General features: G+C 42.9%; 1 long non-coding RNA gene across 2 annotated transcripts in view; it reads right to left on the reverse strand.

Annotated features, from left to right (window-relative positions):
- Positions 1 to 317: 317 nt before the first annotated feature.
- LOC310661097 overlaps positions 318 to 18,099 on the reverse strand; it is a 43,512-nt gene continuing 25,730 nt past the window's right edge. Inside the window, exon 7 of one of the 2 annotated variants that reach the window (XR_014503701.1) lies at positions 318 to 508. This is a non-coding gene — a long non-coding RNA (uncharacterized lncRNA). Of the gene's footprint in view, positions 509 to 16,216; positions 17,230 to 18,099 lie in introns of those variants that run through there. The other variant, XR_014503702.1, reaches the window with a different exon arrangement.

Here is an 18,099-nt window from a genome sequence, read left to right on the forward strand (position 1 = left end):
GTGAAAGGCAGGGAAGGGGAGAAAGAAGAATATACGTGCTTGGTTCCCTTCCCACCAGCCACTTTAAAACTAGTGGTGTAGTTAGACTAAAAAGAGCTTCCTACCTCTGCTCCACAGGCTTCTATTATCCCAGCAGTCTTGGGAAGAAAACTATTCAGAGGCTGGAACAAACAAGACTCCTGCTCACTTAGACCTCCGGTGGTCTGGAAGCTCCATGATAAGGAGAAGCACACAGTGAGATTCACATAATAAAGGGGTTCCTCTCAGAGTACGGCTGGTGTTAACTGTGTGTCTTTGTTAAAATGGTATATTCAGAATCATCTTCTGCATTATTTTGCCACGTGATTCAGGGATATATTTTTTTCTTATCCATCCTCTTCAAGAACCCTGTTTTCATTCATACATTACTCCTCTTTACCTTCAGGGCTTATTTTGGGTCTCTTAAGGACTGCTGCCTTTTTCTTCAAATTCCCAGGTATCAGACATCTATGGACCCCTTCTCTGAAAGCTAGGGAGAGCGTGAGGGAAGGAAGAGGGGAGGTACAGCAGTAGGGAGAGAAGGAACTGCCCTTTGTGCCCACACAGCTATGATCAGTTCCATCGGTACAAACAGAAAATAGCAAATGCACAAAAAAACTGCTGACCATTGAAATCCCAATTGTAGCTTATATTAGAAAAGCAGTGATTTAGTACTAGGAGAATTCATTCTGGAATCACCCACAGATTATCCTTTAGCATTCCATTGCCATTTTATTCCAACTTTTCCATATTCATTTTGTGCCCCTACCCTCCTGACAATTGAGCATCACAAGCCATACAGTGGACGAAGCGGACTCTGATCTACAAAAGCTTTTGCCACACTAAGATTTGCTAGTTTTCAAGGTGCCACAAGACTTTTTGAGGGCTTCCAGACCTGTTCATTACGCATTCATCTTGGCTTGCTTGCACTAAATTTGTAAGGAGGTTATGTGACATCGAGTGTTTATTTAGCATCCGTTCTGGGTTATTTGTGGGAAGATTATACAATGTCAAGCAACTGTTATCCCACACTTTCCAGTGCATTTCCCCATCACTTTCCTTACTGCTGAAGGCTGGACTTTTTTAATGAATCAAGTTTGTTACCAAAGAGTGCCAAATCCACTTTAATTGTGCAACCTGAATTTGCTGGCGAGCTGTTTAATCTCAAACCCCCCTCCCCATAGCAGCAGACTGGAAGTGTTGCATTTGTACTAGGAAGAATATAGCCCACAGTATATATATACTGAAGGCTACCAGTGAAACTCTAATGCAGACAAGTAAGAGATGTTGCACTCCACTTTTCCAGCCCTTTAATCTCTCCTTTTATTTACTCTTTAAGATAATTAGCAGAGGCCGTCCAACCAGTTACCCTCAGCCAAGCAAATGCATCTAACTCTGAGGGAGGAGGCAAGTTCAGTGTGATGAATGAAGCTCAGTGTAGCAGCAAATTCCATTCCAAAATAATTTTCAATTCAAAGGCTCCATTTAAGGGATAATGATGGGGGCTCAGGATTAATCAGTGGCTGGGGGAGATGATAGCCCAAGGCAAACCCACAGGCCATTAACCCTTGCGGGTCACATTATACCCACAGGAAATGCACCAGGTCAAGTTCATTGTTCCTATTATAAATTCTCATAGGAAAAGAAAAAGGTGAAACTGAAATGTTTATATATGTTTTCCGTCTTCAGTGATGTTGGATGGCTTTTGGCAAGCCCTGTGTATTTCACCTCAGACAGAGAGAGATTTCGTTAGACTTAACACCAAAGGCATATATTGGAATATATATATATAAACCTAGGAAGCATTTGAAGTTCTCAACAGTGGAGCGAACAATGCAACAGAGAACAAAGGAAATGGTTGTGCAGGAGATCAGAGAGGGCCATTCCACACTTGGGTAAACCAGCTCACCTCTAGCCAAACCTACATTGTCTTATTCACACACACATCACCAACATGGGTGTTTGTTGCTGTTGAGATGCCATTTGAACAGTAGTGGGATTGGCGCAAAGCAAGATTTGATCAGACCCGGGCATAATCACCATGTATTTGTTTATTTATAAGAGTATTTCTATACCGCCATATCATAAAGTATCAGGACAGAATACAGTGGTACCCCGCAAGACGAATGCCTCGGAAGACGAAAAACTCGCTAGATGAAAGGGTTTTTCGTTTTCTGAGGTGCTTCGCAAGACGGATTTTCCTAAGGGCTTGCTTCACTAGACGAAACGGCCCTGCCTCTCCTGTCATGGCGACAGTCACTGCACGCACGCACACTCGCTTCCCCGCTCCTCCAGCTCCCTCCCACCTTCCGGCTGACGACTCCTCCGGCTCCCTCCCACCTTCCGGCTGATGGCCGACCTTCCGGCTGCCTCACGCCGCTGCCCACTGCCCTTGCGCGCTCCTCTCAGAGAGCCGTTGCCGCCAGCAGCCAGCGTTGCAGCCAGAGTCGCGCTCCTGAGCCCCGCCGCCCTCCAGCAGCCGCGTCGTGCAGTGGCCACAAGGCGCGGGTGAGTCCGAGTTACCGGCTGCGGCAGCTGTCCTGATTCTCCCCGCCCCTCCCTGCTGTTGTTAGTGTTTAAATGCAGTGGTGCTTCGCAAGACGGAAAAACTCGCACAACGAAAAAACTCGTGGAACGAATTAATTTCGTCTTGCGAGGCACCACTGTACAATGTTAAAAAGACAAAACACCTGTTTTTTTGAGGGGGGGGGGAGTTTACAAATCATTGTGGTGACTAGCTAAGCAAAAATTTAAATTAAACAGCGTCAAAGGCCTTGGAGAAAACAACTGTCTGCTCCATCTCTGCTGAAAGAGTGTTGAACAGCATTGGACCAATGGTACAAAATGCCCAGCTTCTAGTGAAAGCCAGCTGGGCCTCTGTAACAGCGGATGACGGACAACTAAATATATGTTGTCCTCCCACAGCCATAGCAATTTGAAAATACAGAGGTTTTTTAAAAAAATTAGATAAAGTGCTTTCTTTTATTCCATGAGAGCTGGTCATTGCTCACTAAGATTGCAGTGCTGTGTATGCTTTCTTGGGATTCAGCTGAACTAATCACTGCACATGATTTTTTTTTAGATTCAGGTAGGTAGCTATGTTGGTCTGACGCAGTGGAAATAAAAATTGAAAAAATTAAAAAATTGTCCAGTAGCACCTTATGGACCAACTCAGTTTGTTCTGGTATAAGCTTTTGTGTGCATGCACACTTCTTCAGATGGGTATCTGAAGTGTGCATGCACATGAAAGCTTATACCCAGAAGAAACTTAGTTGGTCCATAAGGTGCTTCTGGACAATTTTTTAAATGATTTTTTTTTTTGTCATCAGCTTCCTCTATGAGTTTAAGAGAAACGGCATTCATGATCCAAGGGCTTGCAACCGCACCTGTAAATGCCGCAAGTTGCATCCAAGTCCGTATATGCATGTGAGCGTGTTTATGATTATGCTTTCCTTTTCTGCTGTGATAGCCTTCAGCTGCAAAGCTGAGCTCTCTATCCATGCACCCTCACAAACGCCCACCTCCAAAGTTAGGATCAAGAGTTGAGGGTCATCTTTTTATGGAACGGAGGAGGCAGCTGCGAAGTTTAGATTAGAAGCTGGCCTTGGTGGCCCTTGCAACCTGTTGGATCCCTGATTAGAAATATAAAGCGGATTCTCAGCTTTCATGTTAACAAAAACGTGTTTAACTTCCTTTTGAGGAAAGCCTTGGAGATGCAAAGCAGGCGCCAGGGATAAAAAGAACTAACAGCTGGGCCTGTCTTTCCAGATATGGTGGGAAGGGAGGGGGGGTGCTCTGCAGAGGGTGATCATCTCATTCCTTAAGCACCGTCCTGGGATTCAGAGGCCCCAAGTTCCATTTCCAACTCTGCCACAGAAATTCTGTATCATGGTAACCAGAGAAATAAATGTGTTTTGTCATCGCCTCAGTTCCACTTCCAATGAAATGGGATGCTGAAGTCTACCAAGGGCTATCTCAAAGAAACTACAGTGGTACCTTGGGTTAAGTACTTAATTAATTCCGGTGGTCCGTTCTTAACCTGAAACTGTTCTTAACCTGAAGCACCACTTTAGCTAATGGGGCCTCCTGCTGCCGCCGCGCCACCAGAGCCCGATTTCTGTTCTTATCCTGAAGCAAAGTTCTTAACCTGAAGCACTATTTCTGGGTTAGCGGAGTCTGTAACCTGAAGCATATGTAACCTGAAACGTATGTAACCCGAGGTACCACTGTATACCTAAACCTTTGATAGGGGCATCTTCATTGTTCCAATGAATAGTTTGTTTTTTTGGAAAGTCCCCCAATGACAGCCACAAAATGAAATTTGGAGGGTTGAGAGTCTTCCTCGGTTCTGAATAATACTATTTTCATGTAAAAGGAATGACAGAAGAGTCAGAATAACAAATGTCTGTACCTTACAGATGCATAGCCCAGTAGATTTGTGTGCCGGGCCAATCTCCAGATTCTAAGGTTGTCACCAGATTAACGAAATCTTAGCTGAGTATCACTCTTTCATTTTATGAGGGCCTTAAAAACCTATTTGTTTTCCTTGGCTTTTCCTGGAGTGGTTTGTTAGGGTTGTTTTATGACACTGCTGGTGGTTCTGAATTGTATATTCTGTTAGATTTGTGTAGGTTGGGCGGGAGGGGTGATTTTAAAATCATTGCTTGTTTTTATTATGTACTAGGTATTTTGAAATGGTGATCATATTTTAACTCTTAAGCGGCCTTGCAAGGATTTGTCCTTTAAGGTGGCCTGAATTTATTTATTTTAAATACATATATGTGTTTTAGTTATGCAGTCCTATACATATTTATTCATGCATGTGTCACACAACAAGGATCACCTCAATCATTGCCTCCTCTCTCACATACAAGGAGCAATTCTTTTTTAGTCTATCAAGACATTTTAAATCATTGAACAAATCAATGAATGACGTGTTGTGGTTGTCAAACTTTTCCAGTGGGGGGAAATTTAAAAAGGAGTAAAATAGCCCATTGAACACTGTTTCATCTATTACTTGCAGGCTTGTTTTGTGCCTTCCCCCCAAAAAAACCAGAGTCCTTTTTGTTGGGGATAATTCAGACTGAAATTCCCAGGCGTCAAAAAAGGTTGTTTATGTATGCCACTACTGCGGCCCGTGTTTTGTTAGCCCCAAATTGGAAAACGAGCGAGGTCCCAACCAAAGAAGAACGGCAACTTAAGTTGACAGAATATGAGCAGCTTTACAGACTTAACTTGGAGAATAAGAGAACAAGAAGAACATTTGGAGAAGATTGGGAAATGGTTATTGAATATATGGGAAATAACTGTGTACAGCTGGAAACGCTGGCAGCATTAAGATAAATTCAACAGTGTGAATATGTTTTGATGGATGTAATAATGGAATACTGAATGGTAGAGGTTTTTGTAAAATATGCAGGGATTTGTGATATGTAAAATGAACCATGGAAAGAGAAGAAGGGAAGTCATTGATATCTTAAGGACGTAAAAAGAGTATTTCAAATTGTAAAACAGAAAAGTTAATAAAAATCTTATCTATACACATACACACACACACACACACACACACACACACCCGGCATCAACCTTAAGTGGACTCAGAGAAAAAGTATGGAACCCAGTAAACAGCCATGGTGTCTGGGCACAGGGGCTGTTGCATTCAAGGCCAGTATCAGCAGTTAGCTTTGCTGGCACCTGCTACTGAGCAGGACTCCCCACTGCCTGATCATGAGAGCCTTGTTGCTGCTCCACTTGCCATTACTGCTTGCTTAGCAGCTCTCTCCCTCTGTCCTTAAGGGATAGCACAATGAATGATGGGAACCAGGCAAAGGGCACTCACTTGCCCTTTCCCCCTAGATAGCAGTGGGAATTGGGCCCAGAAAGAGGGAGAGAGATAAGATGATGGCGGACGGAGAGTGGAGGGAGGCTCCCATTGAAGGCATCTGACACAAGGGGCCCCCCAAAATCTGGAGCTGGCAGCCGCTGGGATCACTAAGAAACATACATGCCATATAAAGACACACAGAATGCATTTCCATTACTAAGAGGAATTAATTACCGCTGCTAATTAGCTGCTTAGATTAGCACAGTTATTTCCATCAATGGAAGAGGGAAATAATTCTGTCCGTGCATGTATAAACACATCTATAGAAAGCTTTCCAGTGGTGGTCACGACAAAAATCCATTACATTCACCCATTACAGCAAACACAAAAAACAGTTTTGTTATGTCCTGAGGACTAACAAGATCTATTGTGGCGTAAGGTTTCATGGAATAGCTCACCCTATTGGATACAAGAAGTTTTGTCCTCAGTTGGAAAGGGTGGGTGGGTGTAGGTGTACACGCACACACATAGGGGTGCAGATAAAACAACAATAACAACTGGGCCAAAAATTGTCTTGTGAACAACATGAACCATATCCAACCAGCAATTATTCTGCTATTGACTTTTAATCATTTCTGTATTTTTCTTGTTATACTGGGATTAGTGCAGAGATGAAAATGTAGGAGCTATTCAAAACCTTTCCCAGCAAAGTGCCTTAGAAATACGTAAGAAAGACAATAAGGAAATATATATATATAGTAAGTGAATATATCTGTAAGTGAAGAAAATTGGGTCTTGCTCATGGTACCCATTTAGTTACATATGTATATTCATTTGCACACAAACACAAACATACATATTTTAAACACACTGTACTAATGTACAAAATAAACATAATTACAGTAGCTCTTGCACGTAATGGAATGCTTTTTGTTCCACTGTTAATTGACTAAAAGGATTTGCAAATGCTGAATGGAAAACCTTTGGCATCAATATTTAATAAAGAACTGTAATAAGATGCTAATCATTTTATAAGATTAAGTAGCTAGATGGTGATAAGATGATTTAGGGCACAACTGCTGGTGCCTGGTGTGCTCTAATTAAATCCTGAACCAACGTTAAACCAAAGTTATGGACCAGGTTTAACCCAAAGGGGAAAACAGCATATAACTCTGGCTTGACCCTTTTTTCTTTATTCACGGTACCATGAGGACAGAAAGGGGGAAGGTTGAAGGACAGTCCTGGATTAACCAATTATGCTAAACAGTCTGTATGTGGCATTAGATCCCGGCACAGAAGAGAATGTTGCTGTGTACACACTTCAGCCTTTGAAGCGCTGTGGTTTGGGGTTTTCAAAAAGCACTTCTTGTAGACATTGCTTTGCAAGCGTCCATACATGAACACTCTGCAGACAGCACGAGCAGGTGTTAAATCATTGCCACCTGTACACATGAAGGACATGTCCTCTGTGACCAGCATGCATTAGTTTCTTTGCTCCTTCCCCTTTCAATACCCACCACACTCCTTCTCTGTCCCCATCCGTTTACTGACATACCGCAAGTCCAGTAGCACAGGCCGCTAAGGCTCACTTAGTACGGTAGACCAACTTTTCATACCAAGTATTGTCTTATGATAGCAGCACATTCTAAGTTTATCTGCATGTACAGTTGTAATGGAGAGTATATTACAGTGCACCTGGGCCTACTTTCATGCAGTTGGCAAGTAGGGGAGAAATTGGGGGGGGGGGGTAAAAGAGAGAGAGAAGACAGGTGGTAGAGAAAGACCAAGACCAAGAGAGAGAGAAGTGGGAGCCAACTTGCAGCTCTGGCTTTGGCTTCATTCAACTCTGGCCACACCCACTGCAAGCAGGCAGCACTCATTAGACGCCTGATAAAATACATCACTTGACAGAAAAAAGGTCCATTTTCTCTGCCTTATAAGCTAGAGTAAGAGAGAGAAAATGCATTTTCCCAGAAGAGGGCAGATCCGTATCATACATCCCAAAAAAGCATGACTTTCTCCCAAAAATCCTGGGAACTGTAGCTTATTAAGGTTGCTGGGAATTGTAGTTCTGTGAGGGTAAACTATAGTTCCCAGTATTCAGGGGGGCGGGGAGTTATGTGCTTTAAATGTACATGTACCTGCAACTAGAGCCTTTGCAGTTCTGAGTGCTGCCTGACATGTGTCTGTGCAACTCTCAGGCCACTATACTGGACAGCAGGTCTGACCTCACTGATGATGCGGCACCCTTCCCTTCCCTTCCCTTCCTCCTGCCTGCCGCAGCATTCAGCTTGCACAATGGGGACTCACGCAGAGGAGCTAATTAAGCTCCAGGAAAAGGGCGAGGAAACCACTTGTCTGTTTTTCTCTCTTTCTCAGCAAGAGGGAGAAAGCTGCAGCCCCAGATCTTTTGTGAAAGCCCCCCATGTTCTCTCTTTAAAATAATAATAATAATAATAATAATAATAATAATAATAATAATAATAATTTCTGCTTGCAGGGCATCTGGGCACATTGCTAAGCATGGTGTTTGGGAGGCTCCACCCACCCACCACCTCCGTTTGCCCAGAGGCATTTGTAAATTGGCATATATATGCAAATTTGTATCATGGTTCTGTGCCCAAGTATATAGCAGTGCCCCAAAGGGAGAGGGTGACAGGAGAGGCAGGAGGGGGCCAGAAGGATGGGATTCAAGTCAGCTTTTCCACCAAGACTTCAGCAGGAATTGCTCCCAGTTTGAAATTGACAAGTCTTTGCCGTTGGACTCAACATCACTTTGAGTCCCCTGCAAACTGCCCTCTTTGCAGACTGGGTTGTTGCATGCACCACAGCACAAATAACCCAACCTTAAAAGATTAAAGGAAGTGGGGCCAACAGCACCGCGGCTCTTAGGACCAGCCCTACCATGATGCACAGTTAGGCAGCTGCCTCAGGCGGTAGATGCCCTGGGGGAGCGGCATCAAGGTGCTAAAGCAGGTGGCCCTCCAGATGTCGTTGGGCCCTGACTCCCATCAGCCCCAGCCAGCACAGCCAATGGTCAGGAGGGATGTTGCAGTTCAGCAACATCTGGAGGGTGAGAGCTTGCCCACCCCTATGCTAGAGGACAGAAGTGTGTGTGTGTGTGTGTGTGTGTGTGTGTTAGCTGGCCTGCTCTGTGCTGCCCTGAGCTAGCCTGCTGCTCTTGGTTGTGGTGAAGGACACTGCCCCATTGCCAGAGGTGAAATGAGATCCACCCGCCTGTCTCTAGTTGGCTTCTGCACATGGACTGAAGTGGGGTGCCCTCTTCTCCATTCAGGAACCTCACAGCAAGACTACATGGCATCTGATCATGGCTGGCCTCTGAATATTGCCTTTGGAACAGGACTGGGACTAGAAATGCAATAGAGCTGCACTTTGCATGGATCTCTGGAGAAGTCAATACATCTTTGAATAAGTGTTGCTAGAAATCGCAGGTGGGCAGAATACTGTTGCGCTCACCACCAGTTTTCAGCCTTCCCACTTGCATCTTGTCCGCCACGAGGATCCTGGTTCTTTTGGGTCTTGAAGTGTGCCTTCCATCAACAATGGACTGCCTGTGCCTTCACTTTCTGACACTGGTTATCCCTGGGCAGAGGGGATGTTCAACTTCTCCCTCCAATTGCACAGGTGAAGGAGCTGCTACAGTTTTATATTTTTATCCACTTTTTACTTGTAAACCACTTAGAAGCCATTTTGGCAAGTAAGCGGTATGTGCATCATCATCATCATCATGGTGAGCCAGGGTCCCTCCTGGTCCTCTGCTGCAGATGGGCCTTTTGCTGCTTCACCAGAGATGCTGGAGGTTTCCAAAGTAGCACTGGAGACAGAGGACCCCCTTAAGATCTTCAGACTTTGTGTCAGTGGGGTCTTCATTAGAGGTTGAGATACCCAGGGTGAAGGGCAGGTAGTAAATTAAAAAGAAATAACGAAGGAGATCATCCCACATTCTCTTTGAGTAGCCAGCCATGTGAACACTGTAGAACCCATAAGATCAAGTCTGCCACATGGACAACGAGGAGCCAGCATAGACCACCAGGAGTATCCTGCTGTCACTGGAAGCTGCAAGAGTGTTTCCGCAGTTTATATCACCTAGATGCCATCAGGAATATTCTATCTCCTAATCCTGAGAGAATTTTGAGTTGGAGATGAGTAATAAGAAATGCCCAGGGCAGCTCCATGGCCCCTTTACTGTCATCTCCAGGGGTCTGTCTGGGTGTGTGCATGAATCAAAGTTAAGATTATGGAACAATGGAGGATCTAACCTGGTGCCGTCTAGATGTTTTGAACCGCAGCTGACATTAGTCCAAGCTACCATAGCCAATGGCCAGGAATGAGGGGAGATGTAGTCCAACATCATATAGAAGACCACAGGTGGTGGAAGACTGGTCTAAGGAATTCAAGCGTTCAGTGGAACTAAATAGACTTAAATCAAATAGCCTGACTCTCATGTAATTTATAGATTACTGACAGTAACCTCAGACCTAGCCACATTGCCTGTAAGTAAGTCACATTGATTTCAATGGGATTTTCAATTAGTGTGTTTAAGATCTAAGTGCCCATGTTTTAAAAGCATTCGTTAATATCCAGTGTGACCTGAGTATACATTTTACCTACAAGAACAGCATAAAATCATTATAGAAAATTTAGCAATGTGTGATAGTATCGGGGCATTAATTTTAAATAGCTATTTGTAATACTGTGCTTGCAACATGCCTTGCTTGAGGCAATATGCTCCTATGCACTGCAAAATTATTAATTCTCATTAAACTGTAATGTTCCTCCTTGAAGTAGAGCTAATGATCTCTTCTTCTCCTAAATTAACGTTTAGCTGCTCACAATAAGTCCAGTTAATGCTCCTATATTGTTGAGACAAATAAAATTAAACTTTCTATATATATCAGTAGAATTTATTCTACTTAACTAGTGCATAAACACTTAAGAATGTCTGAATGTCTGAAAGGTTTAAAGATCCAAGATTAAAGATCCATGCATGCAATCCCAACCACATTCTGTTGAAACAAGAGCCTGAGCAAATGACCCTGTTTGCATGTGGTCACTGTGCTTTTAGGTGTGTCATGTTTGTCCTGCCACGTGTGGAGCCAGTTGTATGAATGCTGATGCCATATTCAGAAGCAAGCCAGAACTAGAAATTTTGGGAGAAGGATGAAGCATGTATAGAGCCATACGGCAGCCTCAACACAATTCGCTTCAAATATACTTATTCTCCTCCAGGGTTAAGCCTTGGGGTAGCAGGGAGAAGGAAACATCAATTTCACAGCAGAAGCATGGCACTGATTGGCCAGCACCAGTGATGTCGCTAGGACACCTTCTCCAAAACCTTGAAAAAGTTTTGTACTTAAAAAAACCAACCCCCACTTTGTTAATAAAGTAGAAAAGCTATCATTGATTTATTACGCAGCTTAGGTCCAAGCTATCTGAAAGACTGTATTCCCTCATCCGAATCTTGGGGGAGGCCCTTCTCTCAGTCCCACCAGCCTCACAGGCACGTAATGTGGGGACCTTCTCAGTGGCTGCTCCTAGACTTTGGAACTCCCTCCTTAAAAAGCTAGACTGGCTTTCTCTTTACTGTCTTTCTTGTTCTATAGGTCTTTGGGAATTGAATAGGATGGTGCCATGATGTTCCTATTGTAATTATTGGTATGGTTTAAATAGATTTTATACATGTATATATTTTTAATTCTGTCAATGTCTAATTATATTTTAATGCCTGATTTTTCTCTGTAAGGTGCCTTGAATCCTGTCAAGGGAAACATCAGGGTATAAATAAATATGGAATAATAATAATTAATTGCCTTGTAAACCACCATCACCATATAAATTTACATTTACATATAAGTTAATTTAAAACAGTTAAAAGCAACAAATACGTTTAAAACAAAACAAAAACTCTAACAAGTGGAGACTTGTGGTAAAGACACATTTATCCAGCTGGGAAAGCCTGTTGGAACAAAAATGTATTGGTTATTTCTGAAAAGTACAGAGAGTGGATGCCTGCTGCATTAAATATATATATATATTATTTATATATTTCAAAAGAATTTACGGTACAACATTTTCCAGTTTACAATCACTTGGCTTTAGACTACCCCCACCTCCATGGTTTCCCTAATTTACCAAATAATGCTGTGCATTATGGTTATTCTATGACTTATCTTCTCCACAATATTTTCAAATTTAAATTTTACTGCTGTTTTTACTCTAAGGCTACTTGCAATTTTTTTTAAATAATCTACAAACGTTTTCCAATTCTCCTTAAATTTTGCCTCAACTTGATTTCTAATTTTACTTGTTAAACTTGCCAATTTGGCATTTTCCATTGATTTCAACTGCCAATCCTCTGGATGCCTGTTGTACCTTGACAGGAATGTGATTCCACAGAACAGAGGCAGTCCCAGGCTTCTGAGATTTTTGGAACTTGCCAGAGAAACTCTCCCACAAACCAGAGTGATCTGGTCCTGGGCTGTATAGGGATTTATAGGCTAGTACTGACTTGACCTGGTTGCAGATTTGCAGCCAGTGCAAATCCTGCAAGCAGAGGGTTAAACGCTGGTGGTAGTTTGCCCCCACAAGCAGACTAGCCTCCGCTCTCTGCACTAGCAATTCCCAGCAACTCTTAACAGTACCCAGAATTCTTAGAGGGAAAGAACGTGCTTTGAGTGTGCTCTAAAGGTATATAGTGTGTACACAGTTTAGATGATTCCAGTAGTAAACACAACACTTCATCTTGTTTGCGGTGATAGTTGCATGTGTTTAGCCAGCCACAAAGCAAATGTGCACAGGAAACTCCTTGCCAAACAGTTCAGTGAGGCACAGGGTAGAAAAAGAGGAAAGGGCAGAGGGGGGGAAAGTCACGATCAGCTGCATTGTCTACTACATGACTGTGCTCTAAGACAGGGAAAATGTGACAAGTTTATTCTCTTCAAAGCAGATGTAAGAGCAAGAGGAGTTAGGCATAACACCAGCCTCTAGAAACAAGTCTATTTGGGGTTCATAAAGAAGGTTGTAGGGGTTACAACTGAGCTTCAAAAGTGCTCACCAAATCTATGTAGGTATTAAATGCAAAGATCATACCACAGGATACTGTTATTCTGCTTTCTAGCCGTGAAAGCTATTTACAAAAGATTCTCAAAATAAAACTACACTCAAATCTAGCACAGGAACAGAAATTACAGGATCCATTTATGCCCTTGTCCTTTCCTAGTGTCATATCAGGCAGCAGCTCCCACTGAGGTCCTCCAAGGGTGGAGCTGGACAGCTGGATTTCTCTCGGCCCATGATGGAGACCAGTCTTCCTTTGCTGGCTGTTGCCAAGCTCCCACCAAGGTCCTCAGAGGCAAGGGAGTGGGGTTGAACAGCTGGATCTCACTCAGCCCATAGTTGCCTGGTGCCATAAATGTGTGTATGGTTCAACTAGGAGAATGAAGACTTGCTAATCCATGAAGCTAATCCATGGTGCTGGAAGAGACTCTTGAGAGTCCCATGGTCTGCAAGAAGATCAAACCTCTCCATTCTTAAGGAAATCAGCCCTGAGTGCTCACTGGAAGGACAGATCGTGAAGCTGAGGCTCCAATACTTTGGCCACCTCATGAGAAGAGAAGACTCCCTGGAAAAGACCCTGATGTTGGGAAAGCTGTTGGGATAGCACAAAGACCCTGGAAAAGACCCTGATGTTGGGATAGCACAAAGAGAAAGGGACGACAGAGGACGAGATGGTTGGACAGTGTTCTCGAAGCTACCAAGCATGAGTTTGACCAAACTGCGGGAGGCAGTGGAAGACAGGAGTGTCTGGCGTGCTCTGATCTATGGGGTCACAAAGAGTCAGACACGACTAAACGACTAAACAACCACAACAATCCATGAAGCAGCCTATTGGCTCCCTTTTACAATGAACGAGTAGCCTTAGGACACAGGTAGGCTACATTCTATAAAGGCTTGCTCCTTCAGCCTGTGAATTACAGTCAACTACTTGCTGTCCTCATGGTCCATACATTTTAGGAGGTGGGGTAGAAGGAAGAAAGAGAGCTATAGGAAGGCTTAAACTGCCCCACAGATCATAATGTTTGATTAGTTCAAATGCAATATCAAGCTATGATTTTGCCCAAAGTATGGTTCGCAAATGAGATTTCAACCACGTCTTAAATCCTGGCCTGATGGCAAATCATTATTTGTTGGGGGATGAGGTTGGTTCAGATGTTACAATGCATCATGAGTTAGAACGGCATTACATCTGAAGACACATCCCACTCTAGTCCTGCTCTGGCAGAGTCTGATGAGGTTCTCAAATTTCCTCTGATGTGGACATGGCTTCAGTAGCCTTTAGACATCATTCGTTTCATCCCCAGGAGGGGATGAAACACAAGCATAAAACACAACAAGTCTCCCTTCTCTGTGACTAACAACACAGCCATTTCAAAACATGCAAGGTAGGCTTAAGGATTCAGCAAGAATGGGCAACTTTGTGATGTGGCATAATTCCTGTGATTCCTTCAGCAGCCAAACTCGGTAGCTGCTTGGAAATTACTAAGGCTATAAGTATTCCATTTCCTGACATGCTCTAGAAACAGGTAAAATTGCTTCGGCAGCTCTCAGCACCAAGGGGTTTTCAAACAAGCAAGACCAGCTGTGACATCAATTTGTCTCCAGTGGAAATAAACAAGTCTGCGGAGATAAACACACTGATTTAAATACCGAGTGAAAGTTGACAGCTAATTCTCACTCTCAGAAGATCAGGAGACAATGAAAGGAATACAAAAGAATTTATTTGGAGGCATAAAAGTTTAAATTCTCTCTCTTTCCCCCACAAACACACACATAGACAGGCGCACACTGCAAAATGTACTTGCACGTCTTACGTTTCCATGCAATCATGAAACCGGAGAGTGCCAATTGACAAGCCTGTCCAATAAAAATGGGCAGTTCAATTCGCGGCCCAATTAAGCCAAAGAACTTGGATTTCGGCCAATGTAGCCCCATTGACTTGGATCAGACTGTAAATCAGACAACATACATCTGAAATATTTATGACCTGAAAGTCCAATAAATTTAAAGACAACAGGAAAAAAATGAATAAATCTGTGGAAACTGTGGTGTAATGACAAATACTGCACAGACAGAGAAACAGGCTATTGACATAAATGATTTCCAGATTATTCACTCGGCTCCATTATCAATGAGATCAAGCGGGACAGGGGTTTGGCAAGCCGAACTGTTGCTCCACCTCCATTCAAGAGCATTCATATACAAACAGTGCCCAATAAACATTCAGTAGAATTTGCAAGAGTGAAGGCCTCTTCATAAGCAATTCTGCATGGGCAGGAGAAAGTATGCAGAATAAATGTGAATGGCTTTATATATTTTGCCAGCAGTTTTCCAGAACGTTCGTCATTACACATGCTGATGCTTGTCATATTCTTTTAGTACATTTTATAACCCACTTTTCCCTCCACATGGAACCTCTGTGGTATCTAGAGACGGAGAAAGAAATCCAATTCCATTTACATTTAAAGGCAAACCTACCTATTTGGCACTTTCCAATACGATACAAAATACAAAACTGAAATGTGGCCATCCTTTGTGATTTGCACCTCTCCTAATTTTAGAGTACAGTTCTCCAGCCAAGCAATGTGTACAAAAATTACATATACTAGGGCTAAGTATGGCTAAAAATACATATATTGGTGAAAATTACAAGAATGCACCATAATAGATTAAATTACTTTGCAAAAAAAATGTGTGTATTAGGAGAAATTCACACTAAAATGCTGGTGAATTTTCATGAAGACTTTTTTTTTTTAAATTGCAAACTGTTGTGTGGGAAACTGTGGAACTGAATTTAAAGATAGAAAAATGAGAATCTGAGAGAAATGGAAATGGGCAGGTTTGCCTATCCCTACGGGTCTGCAACTTGTACTACATATGATTTTAAGCAATGGTGCTTTTATTTATATAATCGTGGAGTACAGTGGTACCACTGGATACGAACGGGATCCATTCCGGAGCCCCGTTCGCATCCAGAAGCAAACGTAACCAGCGATGGCACGTCTGCTCACGTGCACGCCGCTTTTCGACGCTTCTGCGCGTGATGTCATTTTGAGCGTCTGCGCATGCGCAAGCAGCGAAACCTGGAAGTAACGCACTCTGTTACTTCCGGGTTGGTGTGGAGCGCAACTCAAACGGGCTCAACTTGAAGTGCATTCAACCCGAGGTATGACTGTAAATGTAAATAGCACCAGGAATTAATGCACACAGAATCCAATCCTATGCATGATCATTCATAAGTAGGTTCCAGACTCTCCCAATATGTCAGCCATAGTTTTGGTTCCAATCCCGTGCACACTTACCTGGGAGTAAATCCCATTGGACTCAGTGAACAAATACATATGAATGCCAGTTATGTAAAACCTAATGGTGTGTCTGTATTACACACTGTCACAGAATAATGTACAGTTTCAACACTGTGTATGAATGTTTCCAAATTTGCTCTAGAAGAAAATGGATGAAACCGAAAGCATCAGATACTGTTATAGGTTTGGAGGGGGCAGATTCCCCTAAATTCCTGGGTGCCAGACTCCCCATAATTATTAGAATCAATAAAAGTTAGAATTAATCAAGGTTTGATTCAACTGTGCCAAACACGGAAATTCCTGGGTTCAGCTTGTGCTAAGAAGAGAGAGGCCTGTCTGAGTGTAAGTCATGAAGGAACAAAGCAAAGTAATGGCCCAGGATTGCCAAGCAAGGGGGAGTGGGGTGCTAGTGGGAAGAAGCAAAGGCCACGTTTAGGGTTTCAACTTTGAATGAGGTAGGCTGGGGGGGGGGGGAGGTCCTTGGAGTCGTTTGGGGAAGAACTCCATGTGAGATGGGGATGACAGGTGAAACTAAGTGTCGCAGAGGATAGTTTTTTGCTTCCCTTAAGGGCGAAGCCAGATCCTCACAGGATGTGTGAATGTTCTGCAATCCCTCCATCTAGGTGCAAGTTGTATATGTGTGTAAATAAAGCCATATATTATAAAGACACCACAGTCTCTGCTGTGCCTAATTTCTGAAGGAAACACAAACCCTGGGTAAGCACCTGGAACCCCAAGAATTTCACACTGCTTGGCTGTGGTTCTATATACACTTTCATGGGAGAAACTAACCCCACTGACCTCACTGGGCCTTACTTCTGAGTAGTTACAAATAGGTTGCAGTCCCATACATACTTAAGTAAGACATACTGGGAGTAAGCTTTATTGAACATGGTGGGAGTTACTTCTGAAGAATCATAGCACTACAGTATAAAAACTCAGCTTTCAAAACCTCCCATCTCTCGGTTTTTGTAGTGACTAATGAGTTTTGAGCCTTCGGCAGCTCTGAAAAAAGCAAACAAATATTCAGCATTTGCAATAGAAGACACACAAGTCTGTTATTAAGAGAATAATTTCTGGACCAGTATTACTCAGTGGATAAGAAATTATTCTCTAGGGAATGATTCCATTGGTGTGTAAAAAAAGCAGCAGAGAAGAGTTAAAGCACATTGCTACACAGAAATCACACTAGACTTTTGTGTGAAACCAGACAGGCAGCAGACACACTTCTCTCACTCAGAGCCACTTCCTGGAGACAGCCATCTTGTCTGTAATGTAACTGGCATTATCCACAAAAGCAACAGTATGGCTTCTGTCAGTCATTCATTCCCCAGAGGATCGTGCCATGTTCTACAATGTTCCAAAAAAAGATAATTTCATGCAGAATAAATTTTAAAAGTAAAAAACACACACACACACACACATACACACCCAAATTCTCAACAAAAACCCTTCTGAAGCTGTTTTAGAGGTAATTAAAGACAGATTTCTGTTATGCAAATACTCTTTTGATGCAAAACAATGACCATAATCTGTTAGAGAGAAGGAAAAAGGTTGTCACAGCAACATCCAGTGTCTTTTTGTGGGGGTGAGGGGAGAGCCCAGTTCTGTGACAGAATGTCATTCACAGGACTTTGGTTTTTTTTGGCCTCTGCATGTAAATTTGAATAGGAGGATATGCATTTATGTGTTTCTTTCCAAACACTACACGGAAAGAGGCCTTCAAAATATTTCTTTTGCTGGGGGGACAGAACCTCAGTTTGCTATGTATTTTTAAAAAAAAAAAATTATTGGGGGGCAGCTGCCTGTCCCTGCCCCCCCCCTTGGCCACGCCCATGCCAGACAAGGGGCTGGGGATCTGGAAAAGATTTCCCC

This window comes from Podarcis tiliguerta, assembly GCF_965153285.1.
Source record: "Podarcis tiliguerta genome assembly, chromosome: 12".
NCBI classification, from domain to species: domain Eukaryota; kingdom Metazoa; phylum Chordata; class Lepidosauria; order Squamata; family Lacertidae; genus Podarcis; species Podarcis tiliguerta.